At 47.3% G+C, this 14851-nt stretch overlaps 1 long non-coding RNA gene across 2 annotated transcripts; it reads right to left on the bottom strand.

Annotated features, from left to right (window-relative positions):
• Nucleotides 1–4441: 4441 nt before the first annotated feature.
• Nucleotides 4442–8053, bottom strand: LOC309540356. Of its 2 annotated transcripts, none has more exons than XR_014223211.1 (3): nucleotides 7869–8053; nucleotides 5280–5414; nucleotides 4442–4977 (listed from the first exon to the last, which is right to left on the bottom strand). It is a non-coding gene; the product is annotated as an uncharacterized lncRNA (long non-coding RNA). The 2 variants fall into 2 exon arrangements; XR_014223212.1 differs by lacking the exon at nucleotides 7869–8053 and adding an exon at nucleotides 7681–7858.
• Nucleotides 8054–14851: the final 6798 nt, after the last annotated feature.

The following is a 14851-nucleotide window of genomic DNA, read 5'->3' as shown; positions in this document are numbered from 1 at the left end:
ACATGGGCGGTGCCTGCCTATCCTGTTGTGTAAATTCTGCGTGACTCAAGGGATGCTCTCAGATAGATGGCCTTTCATCCCACCCAGACAGCTGAAATGGAGTACACTCATATTCTAAGACACTGGCTGCAGTCACACATACTGCTAAGCTTAGCACAAATATGTAAATTTTCCTGCTCATTGGTAGGAGGTCCCAGCCATTTTGCTCCTTCCCAGTCCTTTGGCTTAGCATGCCATCCAAACTGGAGGTGAGTAAATCTGTTGACTTTTTAAAAAATTGTCCAGTAGCACCTTAAAGGTAAAGGTATCCCTGACCATTAGGTTCAGTTGTGAACGACTCTGGGGTTGCGGCACTCATCTCGCTCTATAAGAAGAGGGTGCTGGCATTTGTCTGCAGACAGCATGACTAAGTTGCTTCTGGTGAACCAGAGCAGCGCACAGAAACACCGTTTACCGCCGGAGCAGTACCTATTTATCTACTTGCACTTTGACATGCTTTCGAACTGCTAGGTTGGCAGGAGCCGGGACTGAGCAACAGGGGCTCACCCCGTCGCAGGGATTCGAACTGCAGACCTTCCGATTGGCAAGTCCTAGGCTCTGTGGTTTAGACCACAGCACTACCCGTGTCCCATAGTAGCACCTTAGACACCAACTAAGTTTGTTCTGGGTATGTAAAGAAGTGTGCATGCACACGAAAGCTTATGCCCAGAACAAACTTAGTTGGTCTCTAAGGTGCTACTGGACAATTTTATTTTTATTTTTTACTGCATCAGACCAACGCGGCTACCAACCTGAATCTGTTGATTTTTGTTACTCTTACTCTCCCATTACCTTAGGTTCAGTTCTACACATTAGTTTGCATTTTTTTAAAAACAGCCACACACCAGCATTTTAATAAAAATTTATCCTGATATATACATGTTTGCATACAATTCTGCCTAACTTGCATAGCTTTGCAAAGCAATCCCCCATAATATGATGGCATTTTTAGATGTTATTTTAACTACTATGTGTGTTTTTTATGCACAATTTACCTCAGTGAATTTTTGTACCCATTACTTGGCAGGAGAATTCCATAGTAATTTTCAGAGAAGTGAATTTTGGAGGATGGCTGTGTTTCAGTTGATCATTTTGAAAAGTGTGAGTTATGTAGGTTTGGCATTAATTGCAAACTGAATCAAATTTCTTCTCCATCTGTAGTCTGAACCCAGGTTCAAAGTGTAGCTCTCTCCTCTTTACCGTATTTTTCGCACTATAGGACGCACTTTTTCCCCTCCAAAAATGAAGGGGAAATGTGTGTGCGTCCTATGGTGCGAATGCAGGCTTTCGCTGAAGCCTGGAGAGCGAAAGGGGTCAGTGCGCACCGACCCCTCTCGCTCTCCAGGCTTCAGGAGAGCCCCACCGCCAGCCCCACAAGCTCGGGGGACAGCGGGAGAGGCGCAGCGCGCCATTCCCGCTGTCCCCCGACTTGGTTAGAAGGCTGGCGGGGGGGGAGCCTGCTCCTCCCCGTCGCCAGCCCCACAAACTCGGGGGACAGCGGGAGAGGCGCAGTACGCCTTTGCCGCTGTCCCCCGACTTGGCTAGAAGGCTGGCGGGGGGAGAAGCCTGCTCCTCCCTGTCGCCAGCCCCGCAAACTCGGGAGACAGCGGCAGGGGCGCAGCGCACCTTTGCCGCTGTCCCCCGACTTGGCTAGAAGGCTGGCGGGGGGAGAAGCCTGCTCCTCCCCGTCGCCAGCCCCGCAAACCGGGAGACAGCGGCAGGGGCGCAGCGCGCCTTTGCCGCTGTCCCCCGACTTGGCTAGAAGGCTGGCGGGGGGAGAAGCCTGCTCCTCCCCGTCGCCAGCCCCGCAAACTCGGGAGACAGCGGCAGGGGCGCAGCGCGCCTTTGCCGCTGTCCCCCGACTTGGCTAGAAGGCTGGCGGGGGGGAAGCCTGCTCTTCCCCGTCGCCAGCCCCGCAAACTCGGGAGACAGCGGGAGAGGCGCAGCGCACCATTCCCGCTGTCCCCCGACTTGGTTAGAAGGCTGGCGGGGGGAGAAGCCTGCTCCTCCCCGTCGCCAGCCCCGCAAACTCGGGAGACAGCGGCAGGGGCGCAGCGCGCCCTTCCCGCTGTCCCCCGACTTGGTTAGAAGCCTGGCCCAGCCCCGCAAACTCGGGGGACAGCGGGAGAGGCACAGCGCGCCATCCCGCTGTCTCCCGACATGGTTTGGAGGCTGGCGGAGGGCTTCCTCCTCCCCCAGCCCCACAAGCTCCCAGAGCGATGCCAAAGCTGCGCGCAGCTTCGGCATGGCTCTGGGTCCCGTTCTGGGGGAGGGGGAAGCTCGGGCTTCCCCCGCCCCAGCCCCGCGCCTGGCGGGGGGGGGAATAAATTTTTTTTGCCTTTATTCCCCCCCCCCCAAATCTAGGTGCGTCCTATGGACCGGTGCGTCCAATAGTGCGAAAAATATGGTAATTTCGATCTGCAGTAAAGCTTTGTTCTTGACAAAGACATCTTAATTATTGGGGGAAAAATAAACTGTTGTTGTTTTAAATATGCCATTTTTACACCTGACAGTCAAAGCTGTGGGCAAAGTTTATCTCATAGTAGATGGCAATATTACTTCAGCAAAATCTTCTATATGGAATGGAATCTTGGGCTGTGGGAATTCTGCCACCACTTCAGAGACCTGACGAATCAGTCTGGCGGCGATTTCTAGTAGGAGGTCAGGAACGGGTCTCTACATTTGTAGAAAATAAGCTTAATTTACAATTTCTGCAAATAAACATATCACTAAAACAGCACAAGTTCACAGTGATCTCCCCTCGCAACAAAACAGATGTCAAAGCAGTTTCCTTGGGAACATCTTAGTGTCTGGGAAAATGAAGATTCGTACAAGATAATTTATCAGTTGTAAATGTCTGTGAACACAAAAGGAACCCTTGCAGTTGAATTGAAGTCATGCCAGTATTTACTACTATTTTTATTTTTTTTATGTGGTGTGGTGGGGAGCAGAGAACATCTTTGGGGAATCCTTCATTGCAGTGGACCCCTCATCTGGAAGAAGGGTTGTTTTTGGTCTTATCATCATTACAGAAGTAAAACTAAAGGTTTCACAGGAATATACATTTCCAAGAGAGGAAGCTGCCGTACACCAAGTCAGGTCATGGATCTAGCTAGCTCAGCGTCATTGACCCTGAGGGACAGCAGCTCTCCAGAATTTGTCCAACCTGGAGATGTCAGGTATCAGACTTTGGGTTTTCTTCATGCGAAGCAGATGCTTCACAACTGAACTACAACCCTTCCGTCACATAATATATCACTATGGACAGTGTGAAAACTAAGGAATAGGCACATGTTAGTTGGTTTGCTACCAGGTCAACCCTTTATATCACTTTAATGGCAAAACTGTGAATGGCAAACATCCTCAGTGCTGCAGGAATGAAGAAAACCCAAAGGATGGGCCTGGAGTCCTACTTTTGTAAGACTGCATGTTTAATCAGGGTTTTGAGCGCTAATTAAAGATGAAGTCAGTTGGTGAAGGGAGAGAAGAAGATGATGTGGACAAGATTGTCTATCTTCATCTCTTTCTCCCCACCCAAACCTAGCGCTGAACAATGTCCCCAATTTGGTTTGGGGCTGGGTAGGAACAGTTTGCCTCAGATCAGGGCCTGATCAGGATTGGAGCTGAATCAGGCGCTAAACTGAATTGTGGCTCCTTTGCAGAGCCCTAATGTCTGGAGAGATTACTAGTTGTATAGCTGTTGTTTCCAATGGCAGCCATATGTGTTCCATTGCATCTCATTTGGCCCTCAATTGCTGCCACATTCATCCCTGCCCTTCTCCACTCTTGCATGAGCAACTGAGTCTATGAAATATTGCTGGCTGGACCTGCTGAGAACTACAGATACATAGGGTTTTCTAGCCATTTTTTAAAATCCCCTAAACTTGCTTCAATGTTATACTTCATTAGCCCCAATCCAGGACTTGGCTACATTGGCAAAGAAAAAAGGCTTTATATGCGTTGTATATGCATTATAACACTATGACACCAGATGGCGCTGTGGAGTTCCATGTTTGCCAACGCGATTTCTCATACAAAGTTTACAACGCATTTAACTGGAACGCTTCTTTAATGTGTCTAGTTCCAGCCCTGGTGGCTATGTGAACATAATGAAGGCAGAAGGATTTTGTGTGAAACTTCATTTTCAGCAGGCTTCTCTTTTATGTACATTTTCCTGAATACTGGGGTGAGGTGAGTGGGTGGGAAAACAACCTAATCAACTGCATCTGGTAAGATTCTCTTCTCCCATTCATTTGGGAATATTGACTGTGCGTCGGGTTTCTCTCAATGTCATGCAATCTATAGGGACACCTGCTCGGTTGCCTCTTTTAAAAACAGTGTGGGAAAGAGCTCCTGTTCTAAACCCAGAGCAGAGAATTTGGCTTTGGAGGCTCCCTCCTTTCACATCCCAGCTCCTCCAAACCCCCTTCTGGAATCCCTGAAAGCACAGTAGCCTTTATGTGCCCAGCTCTCGCTCCCACACACGGCGTTACATGAAGTCCCCGCCCCTCACTCCCAGAAAGGAAACAAAACCACCAAACCCTGGAAAGTTCCCTTCACAAAGTAGTAAAAGTTCTCCATTGAGGTGCACACACTGGCACTGCGTGTATTTGTATTGAGAGCTTGCACACTCGCACACCCCCACACGCAGTCGCACAGACACACAGACACACATAGAGTATTCTCCAAGTCAGAATGTTCTTTTTACCCTTGAAGTTGCCAGGGCAACCGAGAAGGAGCAACTGAAAAGCAAGTTGCTTGCAATGCGCTGTATAATCCTCTGTTTTCTAAACACGGTTGGAGCAGGGGCTGGAATCAGCCGAGGAAGCTCCGGTGTCAGTCGTGGACATTAGCTTTTATCTCAGTCGCAAGGGTGAATCTTTTAATTTTGGTTTCTTTCAGTTTCTTGTTTCCCAAGGCTTCCGCTCTCCACATAAGCTTGCAATTTTTTCAAAATTAAAAGAAAATCATGAGAATTCGTCAGCATTTCACTGTGAACTTCTCCTAATAGACACATTTTTGCATGTAATTTTGCAGCATTATGCACGTTTTTGCAAGACATTGTTTCCTGACATAATGCAGATTTCATTCATAGCTGCGTCTCTAGACACCTTTTACCCTATCATATGCATTGTTTCAGACATATGACTTGGTCTGAGAACTGAAATTACAAAATTTGGGGAAGTGCAAAATTCAAAGGACGGCTGTGTTTTGGTTTGTGATGTGTAAGGTAGACCCACCTTTCAAATGTCAGTCAGCTGTTGCACATGGGGAGGAGGTGAGGCACCAACATGGCTATATTCTTTCAGAGGCAGTATGCCTCTGAACGCCAGTTACTGGAAATCATCTTCACCTCCCAGGGACATCCGATGAAGCTGAATATTGGAAGACACACAAAAAAGAAGCACATAGTTGTACCGTGGAACTTGCTCCCACAAAAGGCAGCGATGGCCACCAATTTGAATGCCTTTGAAAGAGGGTTAGAGAAAAGTCCAAGGGGTGTTTTTCTGCAAAAACACACAGAAAGTACCAAATAGGCCTAGGATTAAATTAGGAGTTAATTAAATAAATGAGATTTAGAATGTTAAGTAAAGTTAAGAAATTTGATTTAAACTGGAATATTGTTTTGGAATAATGATATTGAAAAACTGCTACATTCAGTTACAAGGAAATTCAGATGTGAGGGATTAGAGGAAGTCAAGTAATATGTTTATGAAATTAGAAATTTAATTAATTTATTTATATTGTTTATGTGTTTGTTGTTATGTCTTCTGTGTTTATTCTTTATTTGTTTTATATTTTGTGTTAGTTGTTTTACAGTATGTGTTGTATATGTAAGAAACTTAATAAATATTATTGGGGGGACACACAGGCTGAAGGAAAGAAGTTGGGTGTTGTTGGCTGGGTGCAGAATACTGACTATGGCACTGTGCAAGGCCAAATCCAACGTCCTACTGTCAAGGTGCGACAACTTCAAGAATGGCTTCAGAAGACAGGAAGCCCCAAGTCCCGCATTGACAGAGCTGAATTCTGCAATGAGAAGAAGATTGCTTGTTTAGAGCATAGTGACTTTTGTATTGTCAAATAATAGTGCCCCAGAGGGAAAAGCACTATATAGTAAGAGCAATAAGCTCATTGGGAAGAAAGCGCTCCCTTTAGTTTTTATATTAATTGTTTATATGCAGATTTATTCACTTTTAACTATATATTTAAATTATTTATTTACATTGTGAATACATTGGTTACACTGAATGTTCTAAGAACTTGATGTGTTAAGAGTTGTTAATAAAGTGTAGGCTTAGTTTTGTTTGGGGACGCGGGTGGCGCTGTGGGTTAAACCACAGAGCCTAGGACCTGCCAATCAGAAGGTTGGCTGTTTGAATCCCCACAACGGGGTGAGCTCCCGTTGCTTGGTCCCTGCTCCTGCCAACCTAGCAGTTCGAAAGGACGTCAAAGTGCAAGTAGATAAATAGGTACTGCTCTGGCAGGAAGGTAAACAGCGTTTCCGTGCGCTGCTCTGGTTCACCAGAAGCGGCTTAGTCATGCTGGCCACATGACCGGGAAGCTGTACACCGGCTCCCTCGGCCAATAAAACGAAATGAGCGCCGCAACCCCAGAGTCGGTCACGACTGGACCTAATGGTCAGGGGTCCGTTTACCTTTTACCTTAGGTTTGTTTTTTTAAAAAAGAGGATTAGAGAAATTAGTAGAGAATACATCTATTAATGGCTAGTAGCCATGCTAGCTTTGTTCCAGCTCTGCTCCCAGAGGCAGTGTGCCTCTGAGTACCAGTTGCTAATAATCATGAGTATCTGGTTGGCCACTGTGAGAAGAGAGTGGTGGCTTAATCCAGCAGGGCAAGTTCTTATGTCCTTATACTTGCTTTGCCTCAGGCAGCAAAGCATATTGGGTTGCCCTTGGCAGAGGCAGAAGTTACATGGAGGTCTACACAGCATGTCATTTGGCCTTCACAGTCCTCCCTGGTTCCAGGAGATGCCAGGAATTCATTAACTGTGAGAAGAGAGAACTCCGACGAGCGCAAACATAAACTAACACAGCACCAAATTAAAGCATCACTCGCATTTCACACTGCCCCTGCTTTGGGCTAATTAGTAGAGAAATTAAAACTCGCACTTGTCAGCCGCAGCAGAATCACACTGAAATCATTTTGGAGGCGGTTGCACAGTGTTAAGATAACATGAAAATATTTGTATTTCAAATAGCGCTAACCTTAAAGCCATTAAAATCTCTCTCTGCTTAGGAACTGGCTTAGACCCACTGATCACTTTCTCAGCTGTGATTTATTTAAGTTAAATATGCTGAAGACATATGGCTGGCTGACTTTATACAATTGCATCCCAACCTTACAGGAGGGGGGGGGGGATATGGCATGGATGCTATGGAATCTCGTATATTTCCTTCCTCAGAGGCCAGTTTTCTCATTACAGGGACTACTCCCGATCCTTTTCAATCCAAAGCTCCTCTGCATTAATTCCTTATGACAGCAACCAACTGTAACTGGTGTTCAATGGTGTTTTGCGTTAGAAGGCAAAATTGGCACAGCCCTCAGGTTAGAGGTCTGCAAGGAATATACAGAAGGCAGGGCAAACGGGGCTGGCTTTCATAAATCCTTGGCATATACTGACAGAAGACAGCATGGGAGTGAGGTCTGGGCATGGGGCCCTGCGAATCGGCCTTAGGCAGATTGTTTTTTCCAGTTTGAGTGATTTCAAAATATGGCCACCTCCAATAATCAGATGACATTTACCTCAAATGCTGGTCACAATAACCTCTGCCAACTAGTAACATTGTGTGTGTGCCTTTAGATACCTTAAAGCTCAGGTTGTGCTGAGTAGCACCCAATTTAATTTGCTGGGGAAAGTAGTGCTTTCACAAGAGTGGCATTTCCTCCCCAAATCCCTTAAACGTGTGAGCGTTCGTTTTCCTTGATCCTGTCTGCTGCCATTTATTCCACCATCTGCAACAGCCTCAGCAGCACACTTTTCTGGTTCAAACTCCCCTCTCCTTCTCAGAACGATCACAGAAATTTAAGGATCGCATAATGAATAGGATGATGTCACAATGCCACACAGCCCATCAGATTAAGCTATGCGCTGACATCGTTAAGGGCAAACAAGTCCAAGCTGGAGTGAAGGCCATGCTTCCTCATCTAGGGGAAAAACTTTAGTAATTGGATTTAGTAAATAAAAATTTTTAACACTTAAAAAATACTTACAAGGCAGACTAATAGCCGCTGAGTGCCTTCTTTTTTATTATTGATTGCAAGGGCATAGCTCTCACCATGAAACCATAGGGAAGGCAGGAGTGGCTAATTTGTGACCCTCTAGATATTGTGGGACTCCAGCTCCCGCCAGCCCTAGCCAGCATGCTCAGTGGTCAGGGATGATGAGAGCTGGAGATCCAATAACACCTGCAGCACTGCAGGTCAACCACACCTACTACATAACCACCCTGACAGCGATAGTACTTTATGAGATCGCAACGTTCTCAAGGGAGAATTGCAGACATATTCCCAAGATGTGAGACAAGAGCTGATCCAAGCAGCTGCTATTTGTCAAAGAAGGAAGGAAGGAAGGAAGGAAGGAAGGAAGGAGTCCTTAGTCCACCAAATCATGGAACCTAGTAGGAGAACAACTATGTCCCAGCCACATATTAACCTAGAGTGCACAGATCAAGTGAATTTGCTCCAGTCAAATTCCTTTCCCACCGCACTAATGAACCCTGTACCAGCTTATTTCCAGACCTCATGCCCAGACTGCCTCCTACAGATGCCACCTTCTTCTTTTCTTGTTTTGTTCATTACCCTTATCTGAGCTGTTTCCTATTTTTTTTCTATTCCGGATTTTACCAGCTTGAATTTTGTATACGCTTTTGCCTGGGATTATGAGTTCTGAAGTCAAGCTTAAAACGCAAATATGAACATTAAGCTGATAATGAGTTTAACGCTTGGAATTTTAATTGCCTTGGTAGACACACCATTGAAATTAACATAATAGCAGGTCAGCAGTACTGAAGTGGATAGAAAGCTCTACTGGAAAACTTCATCCGGTGCCCCTAGATAATTTTCTCTATCATTACACGGTAAAGTTTTAAAATCAGGAGAGCACCTGATTGCATGTAGATTAGCGTGGGGGGTGGGGGGAAGGAACCCACACACCCTCAATACTGATGTATGAAATCATTATTGCCTCTATCTCGATGGCACTTAAGCTCAAAATGAAAGAAGAGAAGGGAATGGGAGAGGCAGTCATTCTTCTCGGCTTCTGATGACCTGTAAGAAACCACTTATGGGGGATTGGATGGCACTCAGCAATGAAACCTGAAACTTTTTAACAGCTATAGACCAAAGCTTCTTCATCATCTCACTTGAGTCGCACACTGCAGCCCCGATCCGGAGAACCTCGCACACAAAGAAACTCCGCTCTGAATGGATGGTTGAAATTGAAAAATCTGCTGGCAATCCTCATCGTCTAGAGGAAGTTGGGGGAGTGGGGAAAGGACTCAGAATCAGTTCCCCCAGAACTGAGAGCATGAACCAGAACTGGGACTGGTGTAGTGGCAGTCCATGCTGGCATGCATGCCTAAGTTTTGGAAGTGGGGTATTTCACCCGTGCAGCACTATTGTTGGGAAGAGCCATAGCTCAGTGGCTAGAGCATCTTCCTTGCATGTAGAACGTCCCAGGTTCAAGCCCCAGCATTTCCTGGTAGGGCTGGGAAAACTTCCTGTATGAAGCCTTGGAGAACAGCTGCCGGTCAATTTAGACAACACTGAGCTAAGATGCACCGATTTCGGCTTTTAAGAAGGTGTTGATGTGCAAAACGGGGCTGGACGGAAGCATGCCTGCTCTTCATGTGATTGTTGTCATGTGAACAATCTAAATGCCGAAGTGGGTGTTTTTCTCTCTGGCATCCAAAGCAGGTGTGTGGGGCAGGGATGGAAGGTAGCAACGTTGTCCCTTGCCGAACCCAATCTATTTATTGTAAAGGTAAAGGGACACGGGTGGCACTGTGGTCTAAACCACTGAGCCTCTTGGGCTTGCAGATCAGAAGGTTGGCGGTTCGTATCCCTGTAATGGAGTGAGTTCCCGTTGCTCTGCCCCAACTCCTGCCAATCTAGCAGTTCGAAAGCATGCCAGTGCAAGTAGATAAATAGGTACCACTGTGGCAGGAAGGTAAACAGCATTTCTGTGTCATGGTGTTCCATTGCGCCAGAAACGGTTTAGTCATGCTGGCCACAGGACCCGGAAAGCTGTCTGCAGACAAACACTGACTGAACCCTTGGCCTGAAAGTGAGATGAGTGTCGCACCCTGCGGTTGCCTTTGACTTGACTTAACCATCCAGGGGTCCTTTACCATTTTATTTTATTTTATTTTATTTTATTTTATTTTATCTGTAGATGAGCTGGCCTTTGTATTCTGAAACCAGGGGTTGTTCTTCAGTGGCTGCATCCATCATTGACATTCCTCTGCTGCTCCTTAGTCATCCTCTAAAAGACGGAACTGGTTGGATATCATGGGAAAAAAAGAACTTATTAAAAATGCTTTGTACATGTGAATTTAATTTTTAAAATATGTTTACAAGACACTCAACGATGTGTGAAATTATGCAATTATTCCGTAACTGCACTTCATTAATTAATATTTTCATTAAACTGTAATTTGGCGGCTTCTTTTTCCTCCTTACATTATATTTTAAGACCACAAGCACAAACACCTTCTTCCTATGCATGCAGCTTAGTTGGTGGAGGGTTGAAAAATGCTTTGCAGATGCATGTTTTATCCCCAAAGTTTCAATGGAAAAGACCAGTGACAAATGGATGGATGGATGGATAGGGAAGGGGGGCTTGTTTTTTTATTCCCCTTGCAAACCAATAATTCCCAAAATGGGTTAACAGTCAATTACCCTTCCTGGGGAACTCTGGGAATTGTAGCTCTGGGAGTGGAAGAGGGGTCTCCTAACATTCCTTAGCATCCTTTACAAACTACAGCTCCCAGGATTCTTTGGGGTATCATAGTGCTTGTAATGTCTGGTGCAGAGGGGTCCTAAATCCCACCAGGTTCAGTGGGGCTTAGTCGCAAGTAGGTGGGCATAGAACTTCAGCCTTATTGTTTGCCTTTTAATTATGCAGATAACCATAGAGCATTAAATGATCATTCCAATAAATCTTTCTGCAAATCATAATTTAAAAGCAGCACTCAAATACTTTTGTTACATTGTGCCATATTTCTTCCCTCTGTTCATACTGAAGATGAATTTGTGCTTTCATTAAAATTGAGAAAAACAACAAAACACAGTTTCGGTTCAAATCGAGATACATTTTCCTCTTAAACCCCTACTTTTCACACCCTCCCCCTTTCCAGTGCATTATCTTTCAGTCCTTTCCCTCCTGTCTCCTACAATCCTCTATATGATATTGATTTAGGAGGCTTCAAGTCCGCAGAGAAAACATGGCTCATCCCAGTGATTATGCTTTTGTATGTGACGTAAGATGAAAAGGATTATATGTGCCTAGTGCATGAAGAACAATCAGCATTCTGACTAGCAGAGAGAGAGAGAGAGAGAGAGAGAGAGAGAGAGAGAGAAATTAAAGTGCATCAGGAATAGATTATGGCACATTGTAGATTGGAAGAGAACTTGAGGTTTCCTTTCCTTCCAGAGAAGTTCATCCACTGCAATAGCTCACAGCATAATGCTCTGTAATGAGGAAACTTGAGATAAAAACACCTTGAGATTTCCGATTGCTAAAAACGCAGGCAGCACTCTCCATGCCTGCGTATGGACAGCTCCTATTTGTTTCTATATTTGGCACTGACTCATCCGTGCCACGGCTAAGCTATGCATGCGTGAGATGTCAGGTGCACAAGAGTTTACATCATCTGCCATGCTGATGCATGAATTTTTTAAACCTGACCTTGACAACAACTCAGCAGCATGGAAGGCAAAGGTCAGGGATCAAAATCTCAGACAAAAATGACAAGTGCAATATTTTTAGAGGCTGTTCCTCAGCTGAAAGGCACATCGCAGGAATTGAGTCAGATTGTTGCTTAAAAAACAATTCAGGGGAAAACAGCTTAGAATTAACACAGTGGTGTTTATTTCCTTAACCCACTGATTATTATAAAACAACACTCATCGCATATGACAGTGTGTCTAGAGAGCTCATAAACAAATCAGATATAGAATTGCGCTTTCCAGTTTCCAGTTTCTTTCCCCATATGTGATCAACTTCAGAGGGGTGGGGAGGCTGGCTACCAGAGAGATCAGCCTGTCTGCCCTGGAATTGCAAACCATCTGTGATGAGACAACACCACATTTCTGGCAATATTGTGTGTGTGTGTGTGTGTGTGTGTAGGGGGGTGCTAATATGCTCACTGCTCATGCAAGTTGTCAGCCAAGCCTGTTGTTCCTCACCAGTTCTGATTTATTTATTTATTTAAAGTTATATCCCACTTCTCAGCACACTTTATGAAGTGCAAACCCAATCGCATGTGAATAAAGTTTTGCTCCCAAGTTTAGTGGGACGCAGGTGGCGCTGTGGTCTAAACCACAAAGCCTAGGGCTTGCCGATCAGAAGGTCGGCGGTTTGAATCCCAGCAACAGGGTGAGGTCCTGTTGCTCGGTCCCAGCTCCTGCCCACCTAGCAGTCGAAAGTATGCCAAGTGCAAGTAGATAAATAGGTACCACTCCAGCAGGAAGGTAAACAGCATTTCCGTGTGCTGCTCTGGTTCACCAGAAGCAGCTTAGTCATGCTGGCCACATGACCTGGAAGCTGTCTGTGGACAAACGCCAGCTCCCTCGGCCTATAGGGCGAGATGAGCGCCGCAACCCCAGAGTTGTCTGTGACTGGACCTGATGGTCAGGGGTACCTTTACCTTTATCCAAGTTTAGTGTCCTCATTGATGGGCCTCTGACAAGCTTCCAAGGATCCTCAGGGCTACCCAGAACCAGGGCTGGGGTTTGGAGATGGTACAAGACTGCCACCCTAAAGTTCTTTCTAATATTGTGTTGCAGTCTCCTTTCTTGTAATTTGAATGCATTGGTCCTACCTCTGGAGCAGGGAAAAACAAGCTTGCTCCCTCTTCCATGTGACAGCCTTTCAGATATTTGAGGGTGGCTATCTTATCACCTGTCAGAGCTGCTACCAGGTCCCAGCTCACATAGGACCACGCCACACAGCGTCCACTTTAAAAGAGTCTTTATTGAGTTACAGGTTTCATTTCCGAACTGCAGCGTGCAGCTCTACACCTTCTGCTCTAGGTCGGCGAAGACCCGTCTGAGTCCCCGCCTCTTGCACACCAGCTTAATACCCTAGCCTTGCTCCACCTCCTTCGCCTCTCCCTACGTCTCTGGGTCCTTCTGCCCCCCTGGGCCTCCTCCCTTCTACTCTCCTCTGACGCTGACCCCCCTGATCCTTCTGCCTCCTTGCGGCGGGCTTTAGGACCTGGCTCACTCTCCGGGCTGCTTACTGCTCCAGCTTCCGCTGCATTTGAACTTGGCGCGCGCGCCCAACTCTCTACTTTCCTCTTAACCGTTGCCTCGCTCTCTGAGGAGGGCGTGACCACCCCTGACTCGTGCCCTCCCTCCTGCTGACAGCCTCCGGAACCCGATGCCTGGCTACCTTCCTCCCTGCTGCTCTCAGTCTTGAGCGTGGGTCCCGACTTCCAGCTGCTGCCGCCCTCAGTTATGAGCGTGGGTCCCGACTTCCAGCTGCTGCTCTCTGAATCTCCTCTGTTCCCTTCCTCCTGGGGTGTCCCCCCGGATCCCCCCCTTGCTCTGCTCACTGGGGCTCCCTTTTGGGAGTCCTCTGACTCACTGCTTAGGCTTGGAGATCTCGGGTCGTCATCATCACTCATTCTCCCTTCGGCTTCCTCCCCCTCGCTCTCTGTTTCCACCCTTCTCTGCGTCTCTGCTTCTGAACCCCTGACATCCATCCCCCCCTCGAAGCCCCCCCTTCCCCCCTCCCCGCTGTCAGGTGTGGGTGCTGGGCGCTCCATCATCATGGGAGGGAATGCTGGATACAGGTCGCTCCCCGTGGGTGGCCGCCAACTGAAGACCTCCGAGTCTTCCCCCTCGCGGTCGTCGACGTGGACTTGTTGCTCTTCCATCTCTGTACCGCCGTGCTCGAACCCGAGTTCCTCCCCGAACACGTCCATGTCAGTCTCTGCGTCGGTCGCTCGACCTGGCATCTCCAGCCACTTCCTGCGCCATCGCTCCTCTGGTCGATCGTCCCACCAATACGAGTTGCCTGATGCCGAACCTGCCGGTGAACCTTCTGGGGAACGGGTGCTCCGTGCGGGTTCCCCTTCTGAGTCGAATCCATGGAACGTGCTGGAAGAAAGTGTGGGTGTGAACAACCAGTCGTCGAAGAAGCTCGCTGGCATGGGTTTGTGTGGGAAGAGGGCATGAAACTCGTCCTTGAGCAGGGGTTCCTCCAAAGCGTAGTCTGGTACCCAGCTATTGGCGCTGGCCCGGGTGCCCTCTCTGGCTAAGAGGTATTCGACTCCCTCTTCCCCCCATCTGGAGTCCAAAATCTCCGTGACCTCGTTGATGTGGTCCTGGTGCTTCACCTCCCGCGTCTCCGTCCGTTCCCGGAGCGGACTTGGCGCCGTCCCTGGCTCCTGGAACCTGTGAGGTGCCTTGTAGGGAGTGAGCACCGACCTGTGGAACACCGGATGCATTCTGGAACCCTCCGGCAGCGCCAGTCGGAAGGCTACCGGGTTGATCTGCGCTTCGACTTGGTACGGACCGATCTGCTTGTGCCCCAACTTCTTCTTGGCAAGCGACCTGGTCG

Source organism: Podarcis vaucheri (genome assembly GCF_965113315.1).
Source record: "Podarcis vaucheri genome assembly, chromosome: 9".
In the NCBI taxonomy this organism is placed as follows: domain Eukaryota; kingdom Metazoa; phylum Chordata; class Lepidosauria; order Squamata; family Lacertidae; genus Podarcis; species Podarcis vaucheri.
This window is presented reverse-complemented; position numbering and strand designations above follow the sequence as displayed.